Source organism: Bufo bufo, chromosome 1 (assembly GCF_905171765.1).
Source record: "Bufo bufo chromosome 1, aBufBuf1.1, whole genome shotgun sequence".
Classification (NCBI taxonomy): domain Eukaryota; kingdom Metazoa; phylum Chordata; class Amphibia; order Anura; family Bufonidae; genus Bufo; species Bufo bufo.
In genome coordinates, this window is record NC_053389.1 from 662396713 (window position 1) to 662412015 (window position 15303).

Sequence of the window (15303 nt, forward strand, 5' to 3'; positions counted from 1 at the left end):
AGTCATGGCCATACTGTAGAGTGGGGTCTGGTAGAGGACGTCCCCACTCCAATACAGCCTGACACTGGGCTTTTTGACTAGGCCCATATGCAGCACGAGGCCCCAAAACGTTCTCATCTCGGCTGCACTGACCGGAGTCCAGCCACCGGCCCTAGCCAAAACGAGCCTGGGTGTTGAGCGACGAACTGTTGGGCATACAGGTACGTCTGCTCCACCATCAGATTTACCAGTTCCTCACTGAAAAAAAGACTGAAAAAGTCGTGTTCAGTGAAGCCCACTGTGTAAATCTGGATTCCTGATTCACCAACAAAATCAGGAATCGCGGGTTCAAAGTTCTCTGGGGTACACCAGACAAGTCCACCTGCAGGGGGCTCAGGTGGACTGACCTGGTGGGCCAGAAAACTAGTACGAGCCCCAGAGCTGCTCGTACTAGGCTGGGCCACAGGGTCCCTAGAATGGGGGTCCCCTCGATCCGCCTGGTGGCGTCTCCGCCGCCTTGGGGGCTCATCATCGCTTGATGATGAGGAGGATGCGGATGACAACAGGAACGTGGGGTCATCCTCATCCTCACTGGGGCTCTCGGACTCGGAGGCAAGGAGGGCGTATGCCTCCTCGGCCGAGAACGTCCGGCGGGCCATCGGGGAGTGTGTGTCTGCTTGTGTGTGTGTGTGTGTGTGTGGGAAACTTTATTAGGTGTGTGTGGGGCAAGGGTGTTCACGCACTTACCCTATAGCTATAAAAAAAAAAAGAAAAGATCCCTAACTAAAAAAAAGTTAAAAAAAAGAAAAAAAAATACAAATGCACTGTGGGGCGGGGTGGGCGATGCCATAACAGTGGCCGGACGCAAAAAAGATATTTTTATATTTTTTACTTATTCTAACCCTAAACTTGCCCTAACTACCCCTGCCTACACCTCCCACTACCTGCCTGCCCCTGCCTTCTAAGGTATGCCCTGTGTCCTGAACAGGTTAAGGGGCCTTTGGGTTGCATTATCCCCTGCTTTGGATCTGGACTTTTTCCAAGTCTCTATAAGTGGGGCCGGGGTGTCACTCGTTTTTGAAAAGTGTCCTGCACCAAATCCTGGGTGGCCATGTACCGCTCGACCAGGCTGACCAACTGGTCGCGGTTGCCTGGGTCCTCCTGACCCAGCCAACGCTGAATGGCCACTGGCGGAGTACGCACAAACCGATCCACCACCACCAGCCCTATGATCTGGGCTGGGCGCAAAGTCTCAGGCTGGAGCCACTTCTTCACGAGGTGCAGCAAATCATAAGCCTGCGACCTAGCGGGCCGAGATTCTACAAATGCCCACTGGTACACTCGCTGGGCCCGCACATATGTATTGACCCCCATGCGGGCCAGGACCTCACCTTTAAGCTTCCTACAGTTCTGGGCGTCCTCACGGCTGAGGTCAAAGTAGGCCTTCTGTGCGTCCCCCACGAGAAACGGAGCCACCATTTCAGCCCACTGGTCGGACGGCAGATTCTCCCGCTCTGTGATTCTTTCAAAATACGTGAGGAAGGCCTCCACGTTGTCTTCTGGAGTCATTTCCCTCAAAGCTGACACAGACTTTATCCCGGGCCACTGGCTGGAGCTGGGTCGCCGCTGGCAGTGTCTTCCTCAGGGCCGCAATCTGTTGTAGCAACAGGCTGTTGGTCTCTTGCTGTTGAGCATAGGCCTGCTGTTGCTGAACATTGGCCTGTTGTTGCTGCGCATTAGCCAGCACCATCTGTTTCAGTATTTCCTCCATCTCGGCTGCTGGCTTATATTGGAACTTTGCTGGTTTAATCCAAGACATGCGAACACTGTGTTTGCCTTACTGGTCTGCGCGCATCCTCCACCATATGTAATGCAGTGGGCTCCTATGACCAGTTTTAAAGACAGGCAGAGACACAACAAAGTCACTTCAATACAGTTTATTGCTTTTCCCAGCCAACTTACAAGTAATCAGTTCATGTCATCCACAATAAAGTCAAGCAGTCTTGGGGCTACTTTAAAAGCGTCCACAGGCTGGTGTTTGCTTCAAACGCGTCTTGCAGGGTTTGATCTGCAGCCTCTCACACAGCAGACCAACCCTGCATCATGCTGCTGACTTTTAAATTCAATAGTGGACATGGACCACGTATAAACCCCAGAGTGGATCGTGGGGAGTAAGCACCCACCGAGCTCTTTGCTTACTCCCAGTAAAAGCCAGGCCCGGATTAGCTGTTACCAGCTATACTAGGTAACAACAGTGTCCACTCCACCAAGGCCGGGCAGTGTCGGACTGGGGTGCCTAGGGTCCACCAATAAAGTTTATTTTGGGGGCCCGTTGTACAGATACATTCTATTATTACCTGCTCACACAGCAGCAAAATGCTACCAGATGATTAAATATGGGGGTACCTGCAGCAACTTTGAGAAGGTAGGTCCTGGGGAAAAGAGGATACTGGTAGCTTTCCTCTATACCTAGAAGTCATCTCAGATTATGTCTATAATAATAAACTGGGGAGTTTCATTAATAACCTATCAAGTTTTGTATATGAACGTAGGCTGGTTGAGGTGCTGTACATTGAATATATGTATTTAGTGTAGTAAGTCTACTGTGTTATGTGCCACTTGTGCAGGGGTTGGGAGACTAGGGGCCCACCTTGCTCACCGGGGGAATTCACCTGTACCCCTGTGGACCAGTCCGAACCTGAGGCTGGGTACCTTGGTGGCACGTCTCAGGTGAACCACAGCAAACCTTTATAGGTTTCCTTCACCATTCTGGGAGATACATAACTTCCTTCATATATGAGGCCTGTAACTGCCTCACACCCTGCACCAGATGTATCATCCAGCCTGAGCCCCTATGTGATAAATCTAGTGAAGGTCTAGAAAGCCTGTCTAAGCTTATTTTATCTTTAGTATTAGAAAATCTTGTCTATGGTATTAGTACTCTGTCCAGTTGCAATTTTTCTTTCTAAAAAAAAAAAAAGTTTAAAATAGTTTTGTCCTAAAACAGAAATTGATGAAAATTGTCTGGCGGTTCCACGTCTTCACCTAAATTGTTTAAAATTGTAAAAAATGTATAAATGTCTCTCTTCAACAAAATTGATAAAATTCATTATCTCCAGTGTGCTTGCATATACCAACCCATCCCATCTGCAAGCTTTATTATGTCTTATTGAGATTTTATTTTCCATTATTTCTCCAAAAAAAAGTAATCTGTGCCTTGTACTCTGTCTTGGTGAAGAATGTAGCCCCCTCCTAGGAATTGTCGGTGTGCGGCAAGGTGCATGCCTCCATTGATATGTGGAGCAGCTGAAATGGGACAGGGACAGTACTTGTCTTTCATAGCCGACTGGCTTAATGTTTTACGCGGCACCAGTGATGAAGAGCCACAGCAATAAATAGTCCTATTAGCGCCTCCATGTTTGTGCCGATCTGGTTTCAACCACCAGGCTTTTATCCACAACCTGCTGTCCCCAAGAGAAACAAGGGATAGTGGAAGAAGAACATTTTCCCCATCTTGCTTGCCCCGTGTAGCTATTGGGGACCCATCAAGACAAAGTCCTGTGGAAGAGGATAAAGGTTAGGAGCTACCACTGGAGGAGTTGGAGATGCAGGAGGTCGAGGCTGATAATGACAACAACTACACTGGCCATGACTCAGTGGGGGGGGGGGGGGGGGCAGAGCCTGAAAGAACTGGGTCCGCAGGCACACTGGCGAGCAGTGAAAGCTGCATGCTTGGTTGTTTACATGCTGCTTACAAGTGTATCATTAGCATCAAGAAAAGCAATGGCTAATGGATTGTTTTCCTGATGCCAAAAAGGGAGCAAAATTTTATTACCAGGATATGCTCTGTACACAGCCAGCTACCAGAATATTGAACGAAGAGGCCCTTCTCTGTCCCTCGCTTAGTCATCAATCTCCTGCTGTCTTTGCTACGGCAAGTAGGAGAAGCCACAGTAGCAGAAGCCAATTCAGTGTGATGAACATGGTGGAGCAGTGTTTTGAAGTGCCACGCCAAACTGGCCCAGTGTGCCATCAGCATACTGTCTTGTTCAGCCTCCAGTGTACCTTCAGAGATGGTATTTAAGGTGGCAGTCTGCCTGCTGTGGCTGCAGGTGCTGGGGAATTTCTGTTCCTCTGGCTCCCCCTTCTGTTCCTTGATGGCATTGCACTTACTTTGGCTGTGACTTCTGGATTTGGTATTGTGACTAAGTTTTTTTGGCTTCTGGCGATTTGGTCTTGTATTGCTCTCCTGGTTTTTGATTCTAGGGTGTCTGGCTCTCTTGTTTGCTTCTGGCATTTTAGGCACTTCATTGACTGACTTTTAACCCTGGTACTGTACGACTACTCTTATTGTGTCTGTTTGTTCATTCCCTGTGTGTGTTGCTTCCTCACATTTGTAGTATAGGGACAGCCGACCAGTTGTGGGGTCACCGCGTAGAGTGACTGTGCAAGTAGGCAGAGATAGTGGGTCTCGGGCGTTTTAGGGCTACATTATCTAGGTGTGTGAGTGCTACATTGCCGTGATATCATGACACCCAGGCTGACAAAATTGTGTCATGGACATGCCACAATCTCCCATTACGGACAGTCGATATTTATTACCGGCCCAAACATGCCACAGCCCCTGGCTGCCTTTCCCTCGTGTTCCATACTGTATCACTGCTGCTGCTACTCCGAATACTGCCACACATCTCCTATTCTGTCAGTTTCCATACTATACTACTGCTGCTGCCACTGCTACTACCCCTACACAGCCCCACATCTGCTACCATGCCCATTAGGTTCCATACTGTACTGCTGCTATGGCTATTACTGACCCTGCTACTACCCTACACAGCCACACACCTCCTGCATTGTCCATCATGTTCCATACTGTACTGCTGCCACTCCTATTACCCCTACACATCTCCTGCCTTGTCTGTGAGGTTCCACATCCATACTGTACTGCTGCTGTTCCAAAAAAAAAGAAAAAAGGGATGCTTGTTCAGAACAAGCTACTGCCCCCCCCCCCCCCCCAATACCACCTTGTGTGTATAAACACAGCAGGTATCTTCCCCCAATAAGGGACAATTTTTGGAACTTTTTTTTAACTGTATAAAGCATAATAAATCTGAAAGTGCAATGTGTTTTTAAACAGGCTGTTTTCTTAGCACCGTCAACTATGTGTTTACCCATAGGTATATATGGCAGTGTCACTGACATTATTTACTATTGCTATCTTTGCATTAAAAAGCTTGGAGGGGGGGGGGATACAAAAAAATAAAAAGAGAAAAAGACTAGAGAGACCTCAGAATGTCATATACCAATTTTCAGGCCAATTGGAGCACTTTTGATTTGGGTCTGAATCTAATTTTTTGACCGGTTTGTTAGAATCAGACCCAAAACAAATTTCAAGACATTCGCTCATCTCTACACCAGACCATCAGCCACTGAGCAGCATATAGAGCATTTCTGGCATTGGAGACTAATGTACTCACCACCAATTCATATATGCAATCAATTTAACAAGAACTATGACAATGCCATTAGCAGTATGTACTGTTTATAGTACCAGCACCTGAGATTTTGCATTGTTCACAATATTTTACTAGACAAAACATTTGATATGCTGCTGCTGGGAATTTAATCATAAATGTTAAACTATATAGTATTTTTGCTCAGATATAATTTTCAGGCTTTTATTTCTAACCCAGGCAGTTAGGACTATATGGATCTACAGCTCAATAAATGTGTTGAATTGAGAGCATCCCTCTTTTGTGAATTTTTTTTTTCTACATGTAAATTTTACAGCTGCTAACCTCTTCGCTATGCAGTGATTCATGATCCACACCCAGTTGGGATCATAACTCATAGAAAATATCTGAATTTGGGATTATGCAAAATAGGCATGAAAAATACTTGATTGAAGATCAAATCATAAACGCATGCTCCTCATTTATGAGAGAAGAGTGTTCAGATCATTAAGATTCCAAAAACCTTTTCAACTGAAACGGCTACAAAATATGTTTAAAAAAAATGCATTGACCTGTAAAAATTAAATCAGCAAATCTTACTTTTAGTCATGTCCTAATATAACCTTAAACTTATATGAGGACCATGTACTTCACTATAAAAGACATGCAGAACTGCTAAGAAATTCAGGTGGAAGAAAATGTAGTAAAATGGTAGTATGGTAAAAAATAAATAAAAAGATGGTGAACTGATGAACTGTTGCATAAACAACGATAGAAAACAATACGTTAATGATAACAGTTTTTTTTTCCTATGCACAACAGGTAAGAAACAGGTCAGCCATTGTCTGGAGGCATGGGAAGGGCAGGGGCAGAGTGCCTCATCAGGCTCTTCTCAGTCTCAGATTTTCGTGGGGTTCTGTAAAACTTAATTTTGTCCTAGCAGTGAAAGAGTGGGTCTGAAGTCAGTGGGTCTGTCACTACACTATACTCAGTGGATGCGGGATATGAGAGCTGACAGGTTCCCTTTAAAAAAAAAAAAAAAAAAAAAATTCTAAAGCTTCCTATGGGGCAACCATATTGCAGACACACATTTACTCCTCCACAGACAAAAACGCAGACCATGAAGTGACAGGGGTTGTATATTGATGACCAATCCTCAGGATAGGTCCTCAATATCAGTTCGGCGGGAATCCGACGCCCAGCAACCCTGATGATCAGCTGTTTGAAGGGGAGACGGAGCTCCACGCGAGCGCTGCTTCCTCTTCATTACTCTGCACATAGTCTCCCTTGCAGCGGCGGCATAGGGTAAATACAAGTACTCACTCCGTTCAAGTGAATGGAGCGAGTACTTGTAATTATACTTGCTTCCGAGATGATGCGTAGTGTAATGAAGAGGAAGTAACGCTGGCATGAGGTGCCGCTGCCTCTTCAGACAGCTGATCGGCTGGGGTCCAACACCCAGCACCCCTACCAATCAGATATTAATGACCTATCCTGAGGATAGGTCAACAATATATATTACTTCACAACCCCTTTAAGGCAAGGTTTCCACTCTGAACTTTTTTTTAATGTTATTAGAGTCACTGGTGCATGTAATGTGAAAACCTAGCTGTGTGTATAGGGTTGGTATCCTGCCTTATCTTCCAGATGTACAATAAAGTTCTCAAACAGGTTTCCAGAGGAAAATAAAATTACTAACAATCAGTGATATCATTTGCAACATAACAATAAAGAAATTACTCCAATATAGATTGTTTTGACCATTTGTTTTCATCAGAGCCTCTTGGCACACGCCACTTGAATTCATTCTGATCTTCCAGTCCAAGGTAATATAGAAAGCAGAATGTATTTGCAAGTAATCTACAGCCGGACCCGAAGATGGGTGACTTGTAAAAATGTAAGTCCCATAAAACCCTTTAATTCCTTCTTTAATGATAATTAGATGACACTGCTCATTCTGGCACATTCTATACAGCAAAGCAAAGTATTGGCTTGTATATGACCCAGTAATTATTCTGAAAATTGGAATATAGATTTTTTTTTGATCACATAAAAAGTTTCTAATACAAAATATTACAGTACTTGAAAATACCTAATTTAGTGCCCTTCCGTGGCAAAAAAAAAAAAGAAAGGCTTTCCCTGCTGAGGATTGACAGATTTCCCTAGAGAGAAAACTAAGAAGAAAACCATCAATGAATAGATTTGCACAGAGAGGGGAAACGCATGAATACCCGTGACTCTACTCAGGCAGCCACGACTCTTCACCAGGCCTCGGCTGAAATGATTATAATGCTGGTTCTCAGCAACCATTTCATTTTAGCTGATAAGTGACAGGCCGCTGAAATCTGTCATTTGTCAATACTCAGTGATGCACCATAAAGCTGCTGAAGGGTTCCCTTTAACCTATATTTGCAAACAGAGACTGTCGAAAAGGACATTTAAGCCTAACATTTGGTAAACCAGAGGCTAAGGGTTACAGCAAAGGGCTAAGTATTCAGGAAAGTGTTTTAACCTCATACTCTGCAGGAGAAAACACAGATAGTCATGAGTCATGCAGAAAGTCTGTTAGTTTTTTCAACAGTTCTCTGTGTGAGGAAGAGTGCCAAAAAATACGGTAAAATATGCAATAAATATTTTAGATTTTCTGTAATAAGCAGACATTCAAATGAAAAAGAACTGGAAGCAAACATATCTACAAACACAAATAAGACAAAAGATGTTTTCAACTCGGGATACTTTTCTTTTATGCCACTTTGCCAGTTCTTGCAAAAATATTATCATATACAGAACAGACTGTAACACTTCAGAATGTTGCCCTTCAAGGGGATTAAGAACATAGCAACAGAAGTGGTTGAGCAAAGTGACATTGGAGCCCAGGACAGAAAAGCCTGGGAAAAACGGCTGCTGGAAAATTCTGATTTCAGTTTTCTGGCTGTTCCACAATGTTCTGCCTTTGGCAGCTCATTTGTTTAAACCTCCAGTGAGGCCCATTTCCAACCCAGTCTGTTTCACCTTCAATTGTAAACTCTGTTCTAAATGCAGTGTTTGTTAAAATGAGCAATTCAATCATTTATGCAAAAACTCAATCACTTCAAGTTCAGCGTGACGAATGGTATAGGAAGCAAGGTGACATCAGTATATAGATACAGGAACTTCTACTGCTTATTACAACATACTTTTTCATTGAATTCTAACACCTAAAGGACGTGGCCTACCTTGGGCATTAGAGTGTTTATCCAACCATAAGAACGTATGTCCTATGCTGTGAATTCTGTGTCGGACTGCTGGGACCCCCACTGATCACAAGAATGAGGTGTCTGAGTTCCCGGAGTAAGGGCTCATGCACACAAACTTATTTTCTTTCAGTGTCCGTTCCGATTTTTTTTGCAGACCGTATGCGGAACCATTCATTCCAATGGGTCCGCAAAAAAAAAACAGAAGTTACTCCATGTGCATTCAGTTTCCGTATTTCAGTTCCGCAAAAAAAATAGAACATGTCCTATTATTGTCCACATTGAGGACAAGGATAGTACTGTTCTATTAGGGACCAGCTGTTCCATTGAACAAAATACGGAATGCACACGGACGTCATCTGTATTTTTTGCGGACCGCAAAATACATACAGTATGGTCGTGTGCATGAGCCCTAAAGGAGATAGCTGAATGATGTACTAGTATTTCCACTTGTGGCACAGCAATCCAGCAGGCTGTTCCAGTAGAGATAGTATCCTGTTCCCACCAGACCACATTGACTATAGTGGGAACCCGCAGCCATTTTTTTTTTTTTTTTACAGTCAAATCCTGCAATTTATGCCAGGGAGCAGCCGGATCCCCGCTGGTTCCCATTATAGTCAATTGGGTCCACTGGACAAGTGGCACTATCTGGCTGTGCTGGATCCAAAGACCTGCCAGAATAGCCTACTGGATTGCTGTGCCACATGGGAAGCCTTAGCTTCTCTTCAAATGTGGTTGGTATATTTGCATGTTCAATGTGCATTCGTCCATCCCCATCTTTAATCTGCATTATAGTTTTGTACATTGCATTAATGCATCTTCAGCTGAATAGGTATGTATATTTAGTCTATACATCAGCTGGACTTTGTATGTCCCTACAACTGCTGTGTTTTTATAGATTTATCTATAATAAAGATTGGCCTTTTGTATTTTTGGGGGTTTTTATTCTTCCGGTAATTCAAATTACAGTGACACCAAATGTATATAGTTTTTTGACTTTTGGAGAATAAAACCCCTTTTTTTTGTACATAATTTGCTTTTGGCCTCATGCACAACTGTAGTTTCAATCTGCATCCGATCCGCATCTTTTGAGGATAGGAAGCAGACCCACTGACTTCAATGGAGCCGCAAAAGATGCAGACAACACACAGTGTGCTGCCCTCATCTGTATGTCCGTTCCGGGGCCCCGCAAAAAGATAGAACATGTTCTATACTTGTCCATTTTGTGTTAAAGAATAGGCATTTGTAACATACTGCAGGAGCTATGGAACAAAAAATGTGGGATGCACACAGCTGGTATCCGTGTTTTGTGGATTTGCGAATTGCAAACCGCAAAAGGATACGGTCATGTGCATTAGGCCTTAGTGTCGCCCCAGTCAAAGATCAGCAACTTTTGTTGTCAACAACAGACTTCTACTTTGGCGAGTGGCTTGTAGTTTTCATTAGTACTATTTTGGAGAACATATGACTTATCAATTAACTTCTCAGGGTATATAGTGTGTGGGAACACGTTAATTTTATCATACGAGTCATTAGAGGTGTCGACACAAAACATACATATAGATTAATTTTTTTTATGTGTAATTCTTTTTACCATAATAAAGGACTTAGTAAGGTGCAGTGGTTCTGCTGCCGATTCCTGATCGAGGCAGATTCTGACTGTGCAAGCGCAGAAACAAAGAGCAAAGAAGCAGGTTTGAGAAGACAGGGCTAGATGAGATACCTAACCCTCTCAATCCAAGGGAATGGGGAAGTGGCCATAACAGAGGGCTTTTACAACACTGGTGCACCGAGGCATAATTTGCACAATTGTTAAAAAAAAAAAAAGAAGTGATTTCTAGACAATGGGGCAACAAAAACATAATGAAGGCAGCATTTTAAGAAGCATGATCAACCCTGGTTTAATAGGGTTGGTCATGCTGACAGATAGGTGGTATATATTTTTCAGTCAGCAGACATTTTTCAGACATCTATTTGATTGTCAAGAATGCCAAATAAAAAGAGGACATGAAAGAACAAGAGCCATGAATGTGTACTAAGGAATGGCAATACAATCACAAATCAGATCGTGTGAAGGTGGTGTCAACTGGAAACATTTACCAGTGTGAGGTTTTACTACAGTCATGGCCTGATGTATGCTGCTTCAGTGTTTTTAGTTCTTTTTTTCAGATGTTTCTATGGTATACTGAAGTACAATTATAAGCTTTTAATATGTTTTTGTTTTTTTTACTTTTATTGACAAATGCATCAAGTTTATGAAAAGACTTAATATTTACAGTGTTGACCATTCTGCATTTCACCATGGCATACTGGATATCAGCTTCTGGGCCAAATCCTGACTGATGCCAGCATATTCTTGCCTAATCGGTGCTTGGAGATGATCACAATGTGGCCTCTTTCACATGAATGTGTGTCCCCCGTGGCCGTTCTGCGAACTGCAAATTGTGGTCCAGCTGCATGTGGATCGTGACCCCATTCACTTGAATGGGTTCCGCGATCCTGCCGTTTCGCAAAAAAGATAGAACTTGTTCTATCTTTTTGCAGAACGGAACCCCACAGAAGCACTCCGTAGTGCTTCCGTTCCGTGGTTCCGTTCCACACCACATCTCCGGATTTGCGGACCCATTCAAGTGAATAGGTCCACATTTGTGATGCGGTATGCACACAGCCGGTGCCCCGTGTATTGCAGACCACACGGTTGTGTGAAAGATGCCAGTTTGTACCTGCTAGAGATGGTGTGGACATAGCTCCTGTGCCTGCACCACCATTGTGCTATAATAGTATAGTGGTTCATGGGAATAACCCTCTCACCATGACATGCTATTATGGGGTATATATGGAGTTGTACATAAAATTACATTTTGAAATACCTGTTCGAACAGATTACAGACATATTCTATTATTTATCGAGAATGTTCAACTTAAGGGAACCTGTAAGCAACTTTGTGCTGCCCTAAAGTAGTAAAAGATACGCTAAAATGTCAGCAGTCTGTCACTCATAAGCTAATATTAAGTGATTGCAGTAAACCAGCAGTTAAATAATTGTACCTTGTGCCACAAGAGTCATGGCTGCCTGAGAAGAGTCAAAGTTATTCAGAAGGTCCAGCTCTCCCCACCCAGCTGCTGTTCCCTTAGTTTTTGCCCTAGGACAGTGATGGCAAACCTCCAGCTGTGGTGAAACTACAACTCCCAGCATGATCCATTCATCTCTATGTAGCTCTGAGAACAGCCAAGCAAGTGTACATCTTGGGAGTTGTAGTTTTACCACAGCTGGAGGTTAGCCATCACAGCCCTAGGAGAAGCCAGAGAATCATCAGCAGGTCAACAGGGAGATCAGGGGCTAATGAATAAAAATGACCCTTCTCAGGAAGTCATGACTGAGTACCAGACCACTGATATCAGCGTGTCTGTCACTACTTTAGGCTGAGGAATGCAAAAAGATGATGAAAGGTCAGGTTGCCTTTAAAAGCGTTGTCCCATCTGGACATTTATGGCATATCGATAGGATACACCATGAATGTTGAGATGAGACAACCCCTTTAAGACATCTTCCAACAAGTCACTAAGACGCATCAGAGGATGCCACTGGTGGGGGTCTGTGCCCTGTGACCTCAAACCAATCATTAGCCTGAAGGTATTGCAGTACATTATAGTTCAACTGCAATGAATGGGAGATTTCTCATAAACCCATGAAGTATTTTTAAAAGGGAATCTGTCACTACTATCCTGGACTAATACTGCATTAACACATGAGTAGTACTGCAGATAAGGACTCCAGATTACAATTTTTATTTTCCTACTGCCTTCTGTTCTCTCACGGTCTGCATTTAAATCTGTGCTGAAACTCGTCAGGACTGCTGTGCACCGCAGTCCAGACTGTGTATTTCAGCACAGGTTTGAGAGTTGACAGCAGAGGAAATGGGGGTGGGAAGGTGCAGTATGAAAATATTAAATAGTACTTATCTGAAGTACTATTCATGTATTACAGCAGATAATAGTCCACAATCGTGGTGAAAGATACCCATTAAAGTACTGAAAACTGGACCTCCGACAAAAGAAAAACCTCTGTTAAAATGTATGCATCTGTACAAACTGACACACGAGTTCATTAGACTGACGACACCTCCGCTTACACTTCACACATAAGCTCCAAAGAGACAGATTTCAGAAACGGTTGTCACATCACTAACATATGTAGAACAATTAGGCATTTTAATACGGACGTACAAAAACATACAACCATCTGTTGCCATTACCTTGCTTGACCCAGACTACTCCCTATCACAAAGGAGCATAAAAAATACACATAGCCCTACTCTACATAGATGTTAACAGCTGAAATGCAAACATTACAAAGTAGACTAAAATCTAACAGAAAACAACCACATTATCTGTTGAGCTCCATGTATGGGTTTAGATAGCCAAGTGAGCCTTAGCACGGCAAAGAGAACTCCTCTAGGGTGACCATATCCCCAACCAGGGCATATAAACAAGGCTGTCTCATTTTTAGGAATATTGGTATATTCTTTTTACCTATGCTTGCTCTCAAGGGCTCAAAAAACATGGAACACCCTTAAAGGGATTATCCTGGAAAAGATAAATGTCGTCTTCTCCTCAAGATATGTCGTCATTATCACATCGGTGGGGGTCCAAATCCTGGCATTCCCTCCGATCAGCTGTTTCAGGGGGCCGCTGGACTCACTGGAGCTCTGGTGAGCGATGCAGGCTCCCGGCAGCTTTCCAAGGACAGCGCAATACATTATATAGTGGCAGTGCTTGGGATTGCAGCTCAGCCCAACTGACTTGAATGGGGTCTAACAGCAGATAGGCCATGTGACCAATGTACGTTGATGTCACTGGCCTAGGGAGAGGCTTCGGCGCACAAAGCCTCTAACAGCTGATTGGCAGGAGTCCCGGTTGTCGCACCCCTGTAGATCTGAAACTAATGACCTATCCTGAGGATAAGACACAATGGCGCAACGTAGAGTGTTTGTGCTCACCTTGAGGGGTTGTGCAGTGTACAACTTCCATGTAGACTCGTGCATGTGGTAAAACTAGCAAACGTCTAACTGTCAAATCTGAAGGGTGCGATAAAAGAAAATCAATGAAGGAAGACAAACCCAGTTAGGAGGACTACTTCTAGCAACTTTATTGTAATGTATAAAAAGGAGATTTTTGTATAACTTACCAGTAAAATCTCTTTCTCGCTCTTCATTAGGGGACACAGGAACCATGGGTATAGCTATGTCCTCTAGGAGGCGTTGACACTAGTAAAAGCGGTTATCTCCTCCCCTGGCAGCTATACCCCCTCCAGCCTGGAGAGAGAGCTTCAGTTTGTGTACAAGCAGTAGGAGAAGCAAGCCAACCAAAGAGAAGAACATGGAACACCAACCATGCCAAAAAACCCAATGGGGTTCTAACCAGAAACAGCCACAGCTGTGGTTGAACAACAATACTGGGTGGGTGCAGTGTCCCCCAATGAAGAGCGAGAAAGATTTTACTGGTAAGTTATACAAAAATCTCCTTTTCTCGCCCATATTCATTGGGGGACACAGGAACCGTGGGACGTGCAAAAGCAGTCCACGGGGAGGGAGAAAGCACAGCCCCATGGAAACAGCGTCCCTGCAGGCATCTAGGAAATTGCCACCTGCAAGACCATGCGGCCCAAGGCAGCGTCCGCTGATGCATAAGTATGCACTTGGTAAAATTTCGTGAATGTATGTAAGGAGGACCAAGTAGCCGCCTTACACAACTGTGCAGCCGAAGCGCGATTTCTTCGAGCCCAAGATGCGGAGTGAGCCGTGACACCTAAGGGCGGAACCCTGTCCCGGGCACAGTAAGCCTCCACAATTGCAGCCCAAATCCAACGTGCGATTGCCACCTTGGAGGCCGCCAATGCCTTGCGAGGACCCTCCGGAATGACAAAAAGGGAGTCCGTACGGCGGAAGGGAGTGGAGGATGCTAAATAGATCCTCAGAGCTCTAACAACATCCAAGTGATGCAACTCCCTTTCCTTAGGGTGTGAAGGAGAGGGACACAGAAGGAAGGACGATTTCCTCGTTGATATGGAAGTCGGAGACTATCTTCGGAAGAAATGAAGGAACGGACCGGAGAACCGCTTTATCCTTAAGAACCAGAAAGGGTTCCCTACAAGAAAGGGCCGCCAACTCAGACACCCGCCTGATGGAAGTGATAGCCACAAGGAAAACCACCTTCCAGGACAGGAGCCGGAGCGAAATCTCCCGCAGAGGCTCAAAGGGGGAAGCCTGGAGTGCTAAGAGGACTAAATTCAGATCCCAAGACTGTGAAGGAGGACGATACGGAGGAACCGTATGTGCCACTCCCTGAAGAAAAGTCCTTACAGGCCTGAGGGGGGCCAGAGGGCGCTGGAAAAAAATAGAAAGCGCCGAGACCTGACCCTTCAAAAGAGCTAAGGCTCAAACCAAGGTCCAACCCTGATTGAAGAAAGGACAGGACCGTGGGAAGAGAAAAACGAAGAGGAGGAATATTTGGGTTCTCACAGAACCCCAGGAACGACTTCCAGGTCCTGTAATAGATCCTGGTAAAAGCAGGCTTCCTAGCCTGAATCATAGTGCGGATAACATCCACAAAATACCCCTTTGCTTAAGAATGGCGGT